Genomic DNA, 15553 nt, shown 5'->3' with positions numbered 1-15553 from the left:
TCAAATGCTTTTTCTGTATGTCTGCTATATACTTCCAAAGGTTTTGGACACTTGTGTTTTTGTTTTCATTTGTTTCCAGGTATTTTTTATTTCTTATTTTCTTGGTTGACCCATTTATTCTTTAGTAGAATGTTCTTTAGCTTCCATGTATTTGTGGTCTTTCCAATTTTTTTCTTGTGGTTGACTTCAAGTTTCATAGTGTTTTGGTCAGAAAATATGCATGGTATGATCTCAGTCTTTTTTGTACTTGTTGAGGCCTGATTTGTGACCTAGGATGTGATCTATTTTGGAGAATGTCCCAGGTGCACTTGAAAAGAATGTGTAATTCTGCTGCTTTAGGATGAACTGTTCTAAATATATGTTAAGTTCATCTGGTTCAGTTTATCATTCAAAACCATTGTTTCCTTGTTGATTTTCTGCTTGGATGATCTGAAAATTGATCCAAGTGGGGTGTGAAAATCCCCTACCATTATTGTATTATTATCCATAAATTCCTTTATGTTTGTCATTGTTTTATGTATTTGGGTACTCCCAAGTTGGGGGCATAAATATTTACAATTGTTAGAATTTCTTGTTGAATATAACCCTTTATTATGATATAGTGTCCTTCTTCAACTCTTGTTATAGTCTTTGGTTTTAAAATTTAGTTTTTCTGGGGCCCCTGGGTGGCTCAGCGGGTTAAAGCCTCTGCTTTTGGCTCAGGTCATGATCCCAGGGTGCTGGGATCGAGCCCCGCATCAGGCTCTCTGCTCAGCAAGGAGCCTGCTTTCCTTTCTCTCTCTCTGCCTGCCTCTCTGTCTACCTGTGATCTCTGTCAAATAAATTAAAAAAAAAATTTAGTTTTTCTGATGTATTTCTACTCCAGCTTTCTTTTGTTGTCCATCCACTCACTTTCAATCTGCAGGTGTCTTTAGGTCTAGAATGAGTCTGTTGTAGGCAGCATATAGATGGATCTTTTTTTTTTTTTTTTAATCCATTCTATTTTTTTTTTTTTTTTTGAGCTTTTACTCCATTTATATTCAGGGTAATTATTGACAGAAATTAATTTAGTGCCATTTTATTGCTTGTTTTGTCATTGTTTCTGGAGATTTTCTCTTTTCCTTTCTAGTCTTTGTTGCTTTCTTTCCCACTCAAATAGTTCCCATTTAATATTTATTTCAGGGCTGATTTAGTGGTCATGAACTCCTTTAGTTTTTGTTTGTCTGGGAAGCTCTTTATCTTTCTTCTATTCTGAATGACAGCCTTGCTGAATGGAGTATTCTTGGCTGCAGCAGTTTCCCATTCAGCACGTCGAAAATATGCCACTCTCTTCTGGTCTGCCAAGTTTCTGTGGCTGAGTTTTAAAACTCAAACTTTAGGGACCTGGTGTGCTAGGAACCTGTGCTGGTCTTCTGGTAGAGGGTCTTGCCACACTAGGATGTAACCCAGAAGGGCAGTCACACCAGAGCACAGGAGCATGGGGTTAGGAGCAAAGTACACAAAAGGGCCTATGTTCCAGGTTAGCCACCTCAGCAGGTATCTCTGTGCTTATGCTGAATGTTGTGGTGTGGGGGGAGAATGGTGCCTGTAGGCCCTTTTGTTCCTGGAGAGGCAGTGCCACCTCTCACAGATGGGCTCCAAGAAGAGGGAACAGTCTCTCCGCATGTGTCTCGGGTAATCCTCATATTGCACTATCTGCCCCAGGGTTGCCTGCCTTCTCTCCAGAAGCACCCTCTGTAGCATGCACTGTAGCACCCTCAGGGATTTATGCCAACCACACCAGGACCTCTAAAACTTCAGTCCTTGAGCCTTTCCCCACCCCCTACTAGTTGCAAAAACTCACAAAAATCAGCTCCCTTCATTTTCCCAGTCAATGACTTTGGGGAAGTGTCTTCTTTGTACAATTCCTTGTGTGATCCCTTACGTGCTCCTCTCTCTTTCACCAAATCAGGGCTCCTTCCCCTCCACAGCACCTGCAATCCATTTCTCTCCCAAAGCACATCTCTGTACCTCCTACCTTCTGTGATGTGGCCTCCCCTTTCCCTTTAGTTGTGCAGTTTGTTCTGTCAGTCCTCAGATTGATTTCCTGGGTATTCAGGATGCTTTGATATTTACCTAGCTGTGTTGGAGGTACTAGGGAAGCCTAGAGTCCTTCTGTTCTGCTATCTTAGCTCCTTCCCCTGAAGCTCTTATTCATTTACTTTCATTGTATTAAAATACTACAGTGTATTTCCCTGTTGATGGACATTTAGGTTGTTTCAAAATTTTCACTATTAACACAGTGTTGCAATATATATTCTTGCACGTGCCCACTTGTTTACACATATGAGAGTTTCTCTAAGGCATGTAGGAATAGGAGGGCTGAATAGTGACTAAGAACACTTCCTCTGACTTATTTCACTTAGTATTATAGACTTTAGCTCCATCCATGTTGTTGCAAATGGCAAGATTCCATTCTTTTTTATGGCTGAGTAATATTCCATTATATACATTTACATACATAAATATATTTATATTTTCTTTGTCCAGCCATCTATATTGGAAACCTGAAATTAATATTATACTCTATGTTAACTATACTGGAATTCATCATATATTCATCAGCTCAAACCTTATTAATGTTTTATAATAATATTAATCTCTACTAGTTTTTAAAAATCTGAGATCTTCTGTTGTGATAATGGATTATATTTTATCCCAGTAAATTCTGTAAATGCTTGTTTATAAGTTAACGGGTCATGTTAATAAGAAGCATATATATTCACAATGTCTTCCTCATGGATTATTCTATCGTTATATACCAAACATTTTTATTCCTAATAATATTTTTTATCTAAAGTCCATTTTATCTGACAATAGTACAGCTTCATATTTATTTTGTTTAGTATTTATATAAATATTATTTCTATCTTTTATTTTCACTGTTAAAATGCTTTCATCTTTTAGGTTGTCTCAAATATCATATTGCTGTCTCTCTCTTAGTTTACCAATGGTCACAATAAAAAGTGGACTCAACCCATAGGTTAAAAGATAGAGGTTGTCAAATTACATATAATTTGATTTCTTTCTTTGCATCTTTTCCTATTATCTATTCTATACTTTCTCTTTATCCCACTTTATTTCTTTGTCCTCTTATGACTATATTTGGGTTGATTAATTTCTCTTTATTTCATTCCTCCCTTCTGTTTTGGAAGTCACACATTGTATTCATTTTCAGGTTGCCCTTAAAATTTTTAGAAGATGTAATTGAATTAAAGTATACAGTAAATCAAAGTCTCTTCCCTTTGCCCAAATAAAACAAAGACTTGTGACATTCTAACATAGATCATATTCCCTGTTTTACACTTCTATTATCCTTGCCCTACATTTTAGTCTCATTTCATTTTTATATACCTTCTATTAGTATTTTACTAATTTTTATAAATTTCATCAATGTTAATATTGCAATTCTGCCATATTGACTTTTTAGGATTACTCACCTGTTTACCAATATTTTTTACTGATATCTTTGCTCATCTTTTCACTCTGCATTATCATCTATTTTGCAGGTTCACTTTTATTCATCCTTAATTAGATCATTTAATAAATAGCTTGTAACTCTATATTTTGTTTTGTTGGAAAATGTTTATATTGCCCTTACTTTTTAATGATTTTCCAGCTGACAGTGAAATTCTAGAATGCCAATCATTTCCTTTTGTTTTTAATTTGAATCAAGTATTCCTTTGTGTTCTGATTTCAAGTGTTATGAAGAAGTCTTCTCCTAACTTAACTGTTATTCCTTGACTCTGCATCCTTAAAGATTTTTTTTTTTTTTTTTTTTTTTGGTCTTTGGTGTTTGACACTTTTGATAGAAATCATTTCCTGTTAGATTCTTCTAAAAATTTATTTTGCTTGTGACTTACTCTGCTCACTAAATCTGAGAATTTATCTTTAATTATGAAGAATTCTTACCCATTAAGCTTCAAATCATGCCTTTCCTTATTATTATTGCTCTCTTAAAACCATAAATTTGAATTATAATAATGATTATTATAAATAAATGTATGATAAAATGTATGATATCCAATTTTGTTATTTCAAAAGCTCTCTGATGTTTTTATGGAGTTTTGTCTTCTCTTAGGTTTCCAATTCCTCTCTCTCTCTCTCTCTTTTTAAATATGAGATTATTTTTAATATATATTTTTGAGTCTCTTTTCAGTAGTTTTAACATTTGGCATTATTGAGGAATATATTGTTATTTACTCTACCTGGTGACTCCTTCATCATGGATTTTTTTCCCTCATATGCTTTAATTTTGATTTTTAAAATTTAAAATATTTGATTTATGCTTTCCAAAATAACTTTTTCAAACAAATCATAAAGTCATTGGACTTCTCCTTTTGTTTTCAATGCTAAGCCATTTTTTTCCCCACCAAAAATAATGAAGAACTTCAAAATTAGCAGTTTGTGTCTATACTTTAACCTTTCACACTGTTCAGCATGCTTGGGGCTCCTTGTAGGAAAGCTTGTGAACTGGCCTACAAAGTTGGTGGGGGGTGGATTCTGTAAAAGGGTTCAGGCGTTCAGCTGGTTCCTAATGTTCTATAAAATTTGATTTGTTTTCTTTCGAAACCTAAAAAAGTCTTTCAGTTGTTTTCCCCCCAAACTGTTTGCATCTATTCTTCCCTTGCAATAAATTTAAATGGCTTTGTGAAGCCAAAAGAGCTTCTTTACTTTTTCTCCTTCAGAGACACCTCTCTGTTCTTCATTTTGCTGACTCTTTCACAGTAAAGGGGGGAAAGAGATGAGTGCAGGAATTGGATTAACCTGGAACAACTTCTTATATTCTGAATCTCATTTTAAAAAAATGGGTACATGTATTATTTTTTATTGAGATATAATTAACATAAAATTATAATCAATTGCAGGTGTCCAACATGACTTGTCTTTTAGCAGTTTGTGTACCATTGTAATATCTGATTTATATTTCATATTCCCTTCCTTTTTCTCCTGTTTTCTAACAGATTATCTTTTGAAAAGTCTCAGGTACTGTAATCTTGGGTACCCGTTCTTGTGGCTTCTTTTTTTTTTTTTTAATATATTTTTTAAAGATTTTGTTTATTTATTTGACAGAGATCACAAGCAGGCAGAGAGGCAGGCAGAGAGAGAGGAAGGGATGCAGGCTCCCTGCCGAACAGAGAGACCGATGTGGGGCTCAATCCCAGGACCCTGAGGTCATGACCTGAGAAGAAGGCAAAGGCTTTAACCCACTGAGCCACCCAGGCACCCCTCTTGTGGCTTCTTTTTTATTTTCTTTTCATCAGCTGAAAAAGTCAGCATTTTTATGTTGAATATTATTTTCAACAAACAATTTTGTTTACATATTGTTGATAAGCTCCTTGACAATGTTTTCCTCAGGATAGACTTTTTGCAACTCTTCTTCAGAGAAAGATGAAACAGGGAGGAAAACCTGCCTAAATGTAGGTCTGAAAGTGATAAACTAAGGGAGATTAAGTAATAGGGGTTCTTATCTGATACCAATCTGGAAGAGACACTAGTAGCATCTTCCTTGATGATAGTTGGCTGAACTTCCTTTAAATTTAATTTATTCTGGCACACTTTCTCTAACTTTCCCATAGTTCCCATGTGGTCAGCCTTTAGTTCTTATTGTTCATTACAGGGGTAAATATCAGAAAAGTCCACAAAGTCCTCATTGTATGTGTATGTTCATCCACCCCAGAGAAGTTGGTGTTAAAATTAGTTAATGTCTTCTCTGGCTGGGTATCACCATTTCCTCCTCCTCTTTTTCCTTCCCCAAAGCCACTACTGCCATCCCAGGGCCTCTGAGGGCAGTCTTAGTGTTTCTCATGAATGACTCACACTCCGGCATTGAGATTTATGGCACTTTGGGATTGGAGGCTGACAGCCTCAGTGCTTGGTGCCATCACAATGTTGGCCCAGCTGGAGAATCTGGTGCCTGCCTCATCTGTTTTAAAATTTAGAGTGCAAATCCCCTTTCCATGAAGTTTTCCTATGAGAATTCTTTGCAGCCTGAACTGAAAATATTTTCTAGTACAGAAATTTTATATTTACTTTTACCAGGTACTGCATAGATAGAATGAGTTTGGGGCCATTTTACATTAATGACTAAGACCTGAGGATTCCTTAGCCACACATGAATAGTGTAAATGTAAACCTAAATTCATAATGGGACAGGTCTGTGATTATAAATTTTAATAAAAATCTTTTTTACCCCTGTCCCAAACCTACACTGAGGCAGACAAGTCATCCTGTTATCCCCTGTGCCAGTGTACATTTTTCCTCTTGTCCACATTTTTTAAGGTATATCTCTTCCAGAGTTCCTGATTTACAGGGATAGGATATCAATCCCAATTTATCATTTTCCAAGCTCTTTTTTTGTGTGTCTATATAAGTAAAACTCAAGTCCCTCATATTATTGAGATGAATATACCCACAGCTATTCTATAAGTTTGCACAGTTATTGATCTTATTTTTCCATTTCTGTTCCATCTTTACCCCTTCAGCAGTGTCTTTTTAAAAAATTTCTAATAATTTGGGGTTTGCATGCAAAAGTATGCTTATGTTTCTAGGTCTTTTATACTGGGAGCTAATCATGTCTACCACATGATGGCTGGAATGAAAGTCAATATTAAACTGTAGCAAATGAATTAGAGTTCAATAAGATTATAACATAAAGCAGCATAATTTTCTATAGGAAATCATCTAGTTCTTAAAATATTTAAAGTGCTGACTTGCTTTGGCCAATAGGCACAGAATGTAGCTCTATTTAGAAATATATGTAACAAACTGATGTCAGTAACAATTATTAGTGGATTACATCATTCAAAGCACAAATATTTCCCTTTTCATAAAATACTAGCTTTTGATATATTTTTTAAAAGGATGCTTCAAAACATCTGCAAGTTTGTGGTGTTTATACCTGCCCTTTAGAAACTCTAATTAGCTCATCTTTAAAGTAGTAATCTGAAAGTATCCTGGTAATACTTCCTTAACTTCAAATTGACATTTTAGAAGAGCTCGTCAATCAATTTGTGTATTCTGAAAAGTTTAGGATTTGGGTTCAGTGGGTAGGGTACTTGATAAAAAAAAAGTCTTAGATTTATAATAAATTACAAATAATGAAAGACTCACGCCACTTGCCTTCAGGACACGTGCCTTTTGTTTACTTCTACTTCGCACTGTTGAGTGGCAGATTTATGAATATACAGCTCTATGGCTTCATGGGTCCATCATGAGTCTCACTTTAAAAGGATGTCCCACAGCTGTCCAACTGTTGATAAAGAGCATATGGACTCAACAGCTTATAAGGAGGCTGACTCAGTTTTGGTTTACTTTTGTTCTAACCTTTGAACTACTGGAGCATAAAATAAAAAGACTGAATGGAGAGTGTTATTTGAACTTTAATGGCCATGTGCTCATGTACTGAAGTAACTTGAAAAAAACTAACAAGATGGAGCTCATTATGTACAAAATTGGCATAAACTTTGTAGTGGCTCTTATTCTGTTTCCATTGAACCAGTAATCATCACAATTTCTACATTTCATTATTCTAATTCCAAGCAGGTATGATCCTTAACATTACAGTTTTTAGGTACTTATAACTTAAATTTTAATATATGAATTGAAGTTAAAGTTATAACCTAAAAGACTATTCTGTTGATTGATAATTTCCTATCTTCCTAAGCTATTTAAGACTGGTTACGAGAATTTTACTCACCATAGAAAGTAGCCCCGTTTAACAGTCTTTTGTGCAACCTCCATTCACACACATAACTGCTATTTACACCCTTTCACACACATATCTTGATTTATCAGACCAAAATATGAAATGCTAGAGGTATATAATTTCCTATTTAAGATTTCTGAGTTCCTTCTCTTTGTTCAGTTTTCTTCAGATAATAGCTTGGACTTTCACGCCACCATTCAAAACTTTCGTCACAGATTTTAAAAACCAGTTAAACACATGCTTTTACAACAATGTGTTACTTTTGGCTAGGATAGTTGCTTTTCAAGAGAGAAGACCTGATAATGCCTATAGTAATTCCATGAGCTTAGTCTATGAATGGGGAAAGTCAGATAATTTTGAAGGGATGTGGGACTTTGGTTCTTCAAAGTCTTCTCACAGTCCCCCATGTTTATTTCCAGTCTTCACCATGAGTCTTAGTCTACAGTGCTTTCTCCTTTATATGTTCCCTTACTCAGGAGTTCACTGATATGCAAAGCTTCATCTTTAGAGTTTTCTCTCAGTTCGATGCTAGTGTGTAATCTGATAATAAACTGTGACATTATTATTATTATTATTATTATTTTACATTTGAGTTGTGACTCCATTCCTGAGGCCACAATTTGATCCAGGTCCAAAAAAAAAAGATGACATTTTACTAAGTGATTCCTGAAATAAGGCATAATTTGATTTATAACTCTCTAATTATCTTCATACAACCTCTGCATATGGAAATTCAGATTAAAAAGAAAAACTTTCAGAATAATTGTTTATTTTGAGAAAAAAATGAGAAACATTTCCTTGAAACAGTAAGTTTTTCTAGTGAGTATAATTGAAATATCTTAGGTTGAGAGAGAGCATCACCACAAGAGAGTGAATGTCAAGACTGAATATAGAAAGAAGAGTCCAAAGTTACTGGAGAACTTTGGTAGCAAAGGAAGCTTGTGTATAAATATGCAGAGTCAAAGTTTCAAGTACCTGAATATTCTAGAATGTCCAAGCACAAAGAGGCAAGCATTGTATGGGGTTCCAATCCGTAGGCAGCCATCAAAATTCTGAGATTTTATTCATTCATCTACTTATTCTTTGTCCATTTGGTCATTGAAACATTTGAGCTGCACACTTTGCTTACATTAAACTGAAAGCCAATCCTTGCTCTCAAAGGGCCCAGAGGATATTTAAAAAATATGAAAGCAGAAATTGATCCATTTATAGAGAAACTGGGGGATTCCTTATGTGAACTAGGAGACCAGGAAGAGGCTTATTAGTATGGTAAGAAAGGAATTGCTCCTTGGAGTATTAGTCTATTTAAGTAAAGAACAAGTTCAGCCCAGTAAGTAGACTGTTGAGGGTTGCTAGATCAGGAACTTGGTTTCCAAATGCTGTTCTTTGGCCAAGAGCAGACTGTAATGAACTTTGTTAGTGTAGTACAAAATAAATTAAAAAATAAGGACAGTGCAGCTAGAATTTTGTAAAGTGAATTTTGTCAAATTTAAGGAACTATCCCTTTCCCCCCAAATTAGTGTCTTTCTACTTTTTATTTTTTATTTTTATTATTTTTTAAATATTTTATCTATTTATCTGACAGACAGAGATTGCAAGCAGTCAGAGAAGCAGGCAGAGGGATGGGTGGGGAAGCAGGCTCCCTGCTGATCCATCCCAGGATCCTGAGATCATGACCTGAGCTGAAGGTAGAGGCTCTCTACCCACTGAGCCACACAGGCGCCCCACTACTTTTTATTTTTTTAAAAAAAGATGTATGCATTTGTTGGAGAGAGAGAGAGAGAGAGAGAGAGCGCGCGCGCACACTAGTAGGGGGAGGGGCAGAGGGAGAGAATCTTCAAACAGACTCCCCACTGAGCCTGACACGTGGCTCTAAACTGCAACCCATGAGATCATGACATAAGCCAAAACCAAGAGCTGAACACTTAACCAACTGAGGCACCCAGGTGCCCGTCTTTCTACTTTTTAAAAAGATGGTGGTATTAGGTAATTAAAAAAAAAAGTCTTTGAAGAGAATGGTATCACCAAAACTTTGGTGTAGAAGATTCCATCCTCTTTCCAACAAAGATAAAAAGTTAGACAGCTTTCCATGCATAAAAACAGCTCTGGGAGAGCTCTAGAGTTCACTAATTAGGTGATGGGCATTAAAGAGGGCACCTGATCTCTGATGAGTACTGGGTGTTATATGCAACTAATGGATCATTAAATACTACATCAAAAACTAATGAGGTAGTATATGTTGGCTAATTGAATTTAATAAAAAAAAAAGAAGCAACTTTACCAAGAGAGTTGAACAAAAAACCCGAGAATAACTGCAAAAGCAGAAAGGAAGGAGTTTGTCTGCATCACCTTATCCTCCAAACCAGCATTGCTCAGTACTAAGAGGGGACTTCCCAGCTAGAAAGAATTCTTCTCACCATGAAAGAAAGCATAGGCTAAGCACTTTTGGGGTATGTACAAAGGTCCCACTTTGGTTCCTTCCACCCAGACTGGCAAAGCTGAGACCTATAGAGGTAGCTAGGAACTAGCAAGTGAGGCAGGGGTTACCTAGAGCAGCTACACAGCAAGGACAATTATGGTTCACAGTGACCTGTTCTGTACACAAACCTAGCAGACTTTGCCACTGAAGAAACTAACATAGCCATTATAGATTCACTTGAAGATTTCACCAGCTTTGGTCCCACAGGTTCACTGATGCCAGACACCTGAGGCCCTCCCCATGTGCTCCCGGTGCCCCCTCCACCAACGAGGGAGCCAGCTTAGGCCTCTGTGACTGTATGAATACAAGATGCCAGCTTAGACTCCTGCGGTTGATACTCACTGCTTATGCATGTGTGAGGCTAGTCCTCCAGTTCTGCATGGGATGCTGCTGGCCTGATGCCTGTCATTGGTCTCCACTGCATTAAACATGCCTGGAGGGAGACCGAATAACCTTGGGAGAGCAGGGCAACAACCAGGACCTGCACAGCTGCTTGTGGGCTGGATTAGGCTCTGTCTTGTGTCACTGGATTACACTACTGTGCTCATCAGCAGCTAGAAAATTTTAGCTCTGTAACTACATGTTTCTAGCCCAACCACTGTCACCAGCCTCCACTGCAGTGCACACATTCAAGGAGAGATTGTGTGGCTACAGGAGCACATACCAACAGCCAGAGCCCATGCAGCTGCCGGTGAGCCCATAGTTGGGTTTAGTCCTTGCTATTTGTCTTGGCCTCTACCACTACATGTGTGTTTGAAACTGTCCCCTGCCAGTACATAGGTACCTGCACCTGGCCCGTATAGCCAAGTGTATGTACACCACTGGCTTCAGCTATTACTATTTCTTGCCTTGGTCCCTAGGTGGTGGGCCTGGAAGAACCACGGAGGAACCCAATAGCACTTACAGTTTCTGTGGGCTTTCAGTGCTTTTCAAGGACCATGTAGTTTTCAGTGTTGTAGACCCCATGGCCTGAGCCAAAAAGAGCTCATGTCTCCCAGATCCAGTGTCACCACACACCTCCATACTTGGAACCCTGCACTACTAGACCTGGGGCTACAGCATGCTTGTGTGCCCCCCTCCTTCAGGTGAAAGTCTTCCCTCCTAGAGTCAGTCCATAAAGTCTGGAAGAGGTCATTACTTCCTCAAATGTGCAGATACTTATGCAAAGCTACAGGAATCATAAAGAATTAGGGAAACATAACTCTGGCGAAGGAATATAGTAAACCTTCAGGGACAAGCCCCAAAGAAATGCAGATGCAGGAATTGCACAACAAATAATTCAAAAGAACTGTTTTAAAGATGCTCAGAGAGCTATAATAGAACACAGATAAACAAGGTAATGATATCAGGAAAGCAATATAATAATAAACTGAGCAGTTCAACAAAAAGATGTGGGGGGGGGGAGCACCAAAGAGAAATTTTGGAACTGAAGAATACAATCAATGACTGAAGGTTTCAAAAGGGAGATTCAACATCAGACTTGAAGCAGAACAAAGAATCAGTGAGATAAAAGATGTGTCAATTGAAACTATCCAATCAGGGGAGCCAAAAGGAAAAAGAATGCAAAGGAATAAAGAAAGGCTTCAAGACTTAAGGGATACCATCAAGGGGAACCATGTATATGTCATGAGAGCCCTGCAAGGAGAAGAGAGGGAGAAAATTTATTTACAGAAGTAATGGTTAAGGACTTCCCAAAATTGGGAGAGATTTCAAGTTCATGAAGCTAGTAGGTCATTCCAAAATTTCAATGAAAATTATCTTTTCCAAGACACATTATAGTAAAACTATCTAAAATTGAAGACAAAAAGAGAATCTTGAAAGCAGCCAGAGACAAAAATTTCTCTCATATAAGAGAACCCCTATAAAAGTATCAGGAGATTTCTCAGCAGAGACTTTGCAGTCTAGGCGAGAATGGGATAATATATTGAAAGTGCTAAAAAAAAAGAAACTGCCAACCAAGAATATTTTATCCAGTTTAAAATAAGAATTCTTTGACAGGTTAAAAAGTTGGCAACTCTATCTGGACCATCTTTCTTTTTTTTTTGATTTTGGCTGGCTTTTAAAATCTAAATACCTAGGATTCATTATCCTAATCTAAGACCCAACCACCCAGCACTCCAGCTATAGGACAGGTTCCTGTAATTGTACCTGCAGACCGAGACACAGGTTCTTTTTTTGTTTTTTGTTTTTTAATTTAAGAGAGAGAGAGCAAGTGCGATAACGGGGTAGAGGGGGTGGGAGGAGGAGCAGAGGGAGCAGGAGAGAATCTCAAGCAAGCTCCACACCTAGCTCAGAGCCCAATGTGGGGCATAATCTAAAGATCCTGAGATCATGACCTGAGCCAAAATCGAGAGGCAGATGCTTAATGGATTGAACCACTCAGGTGACCCCTCAGTCATTCTCTTGATATTCTGGACTCCCCTTCCTCACTGTTCTGTCACCCACACCTGCTGTCACAGTCTCCTTCCTCTGTTTGTTTCTATCCTAATTTAAATATGGCAATTTTAGCCATTCATACAGATTCTCTCCTGTTGTTGCTCTTTCTCAGCCTTGTCACATTCTTCTCTCATCTTCAGTTACAAATTTCCCAGGCCCGTTTCAAGCTTGTGCTGGCCTCCCACTATTAAAACCACTGTCATCAAAGTCACCAATGGGTATTGTCTATTTTCATCTTATTTGACTTTAGAGACTATTTGCCTCAGGGAACTACTCTTTGGTATTTGAACTGATTTCTTCCTTTCATTTCTACAATTCTGTTCTTTCTTGGATTTTCTCCCTTGTCTCTCCTGCTTCTTTTCAGGTTTCTGAATACATGTGAGATAAAGTCATACACTGCTGTTTGTTCTTTCCTCTCCATATATCATGCCCTCTCTCAACTTAAAAGTCAAATGCCTTTTCTTTCTTTCTTTCCTTCTTTCTTTCTTTCTTTCTTTCTTTCTTTCTTTCTTTCTTTCTTTCTTCTTTCTTCCTTCCTTTCTTTTTTTTTTTTTAAGATTTTACTTATTTATTTAGCACAGAGAGAGAGATCACGAGTAGGCAGAGAGGCAGGCAAAGAGAGAGGGGAAGCAGGCTCCCCGCTGAGCAGAGAGCCTGATGTGCGGCTCCATCCCTGGACTCTGAGATCATGACCTGAGCCGAAGGCAGAGGCTTAACCCACTGAGCCGCCCCTCAAATGACTTTTCTAAAGAAAAATCTGGTCAGTCTAATTAAGCAACATAATAGGAACACCTTCCTTTTATACTTTCCATTAAATTCTTACATTTAGAACCTATTTACATTCAATGTGAAAAGCTGTCAATTTCAATGACTCTAGATAATTTAAATCTCTGTGTAGTCATAGCGGCAATGTTAATGGAAGATGCCCTGTCAGCACCAGAGAGTGCTCTGTGGGTTATCTATGATCTTGTTAGAATGTCTTGATCTCAATCCTTTGAGAAAGTCATATCCTCTAATGTTTCCAATGAAGAGACTAAAGTTCACATAATTTAGAAGTTTTTTAATGAATTGGGTCATGAATTGATCAAGATTAAACTTAAAAAAAAAAAAAAAGACTAAATTTCCTCTCTCTGGAAAAGAGTAGCCTTAAACTAAACATGAAATTTAATTACAGAAAATTTTTAAAAATTAATTTCTTGCTCTCTTGAGATTATAGGCAGAGATTTTTACCTACCTCACATACATACTTAGACATGCCCTAACCTTCCACACCCTGCTGACACAAGGTTATTTTCATCTTTAAGTGAAAATACATTAAGCATATAGAGAATTTGTGGCATTTAGCATAATTCATAAAACTGCCAGAAAATTTCTTGAGATTAGGGATGAGGTCCGTGTGACCACTCTGGGTCATCAGCACTCAGTGAACTCCTCCTTTGAGTTCTCGGGTATTACAAGTTCAGAAGGAGTTATTAGGGAGCCAATACCAACAGCTGTGGTCAGTTAATAGTATAAGAATTTAACAGAAGAATTAGAAAATGATGATTATGTAACTAAATAACTTTAGACTTGAATTTTGGTCACATTTATTTCAGTTAAAAACCTGCAAATTCTCCATTTCTACATAATTTGAGAAAAAGTGAGCCAAAATTAGTGGGGAAAAAAGAAAAAAAAACAAAATATGTGTTAGGCTATGGATTTGTACAAGATATTTGGATTAAAAGTACAAAACACTGTATTTTAGATGAATGGTATTTCTTCTTTAAGACCAGAAGTGGAAAATACTTAAATCAGACTGCAAATTAGATTAACGCTGATGATTGGAGATCTTTGAAAACATTCTTAAGAGATAAATATATATTCTATTTGCTCTTTAAAAGCCTCTAAAAAAAGGCTTTTATTTCTCTCTCTCTCTTTTTTTTTTTTTTTTTAAGATTTTACTTATTTATTTGAGAGAGAGTCAGTGAGAGAGAGCATAAAAGGGGAGAAGGCCAGAGGGAGAAGCAGACTCCCTGCAGAGCTGGGATCTTTTTTTTTTTTTTTTAGATTTATTTATTTATTTGACAGACAGAAATCACAAGGAGGCAGAGAGGCAGGCAGAGAGAGAGGAGGAAGCAGGCTCCCCGCTGAGCAGAGAGCCCGATGCGGGGCTTGATCCCAGGACCCCGGTATCATGACCTGAGCCAAAGGCAGAGGCTTTAACCCACTGAGCCACCCAGGTGCCCCCTTTTTTTAAAAATATTTTTTAAATTTTTAAAATATTTTTTAATATTTTAAAATATTTATTTATTAATTATTTTTATTTTATATTTATTTATTTATTTATTTATTATTATTTTTAATATTTTATTTATTTATTTGAGAGAGAGGCAGTGAGAGATAGCATGAGCGAGGAGAAGGTCAGAGGGAGAAGCAGACTCCCCATGGAGCTGGGAGCCCGATGCGGGACTTGATCCCGGGACTCCGGGACCATGACCCCAGTGGAAGGGACCATGACCCTAGTGGAAGGCAGCTGCCCAACCAACCAAGACACCCAGGTGCCCTTACTTCTCATTCTTATCAGAAAGCATAATTTGCTATTTCTAGTAAATGAATAATAAATTTATTAGTTTGGTTCTGTGGTTCCAAGATTTTCCAGAGAACTAAGACACTTTGGTAAATTTCTCTTTCATGTCAAATTTTCCTTTTGTGTATTTTTGGGGTGTCACATTTAATGTCTTAGACAATAAGCATGTCTTTTGGGGCTCTACATTAAGCTTCAGTGACTCATAGAATCACAGAGCTGGAAGGGCATCCAAAAATAATGTAATCCTATCCCCTGCTTTCAGGCAAGATATCAGAATCATGATTCACCCTAGTTCTAAAATCTGAAAAAAAGTAAATAGAATAATCTAGAATATATGAACTAAGTA

Source organism: Lontra canadensis, unplaced genomic scaffold (assembly GCF_010015895.1).
Source record: "Lontra canadensis isolate GAN:19392208 unplaced genomic scaffold, GSC_riverotter_1.0 scaffold37, whole genome shotgun sequence".
Taxonomy (NCBI): Eukaryota; Metazoa; Chordata; class Mammalia; order Carnivora; family Mustelidae; genus Lontra; species Lontra canadensis.
Note: the sequence above shows the minus strand (reverse complement) of the source record.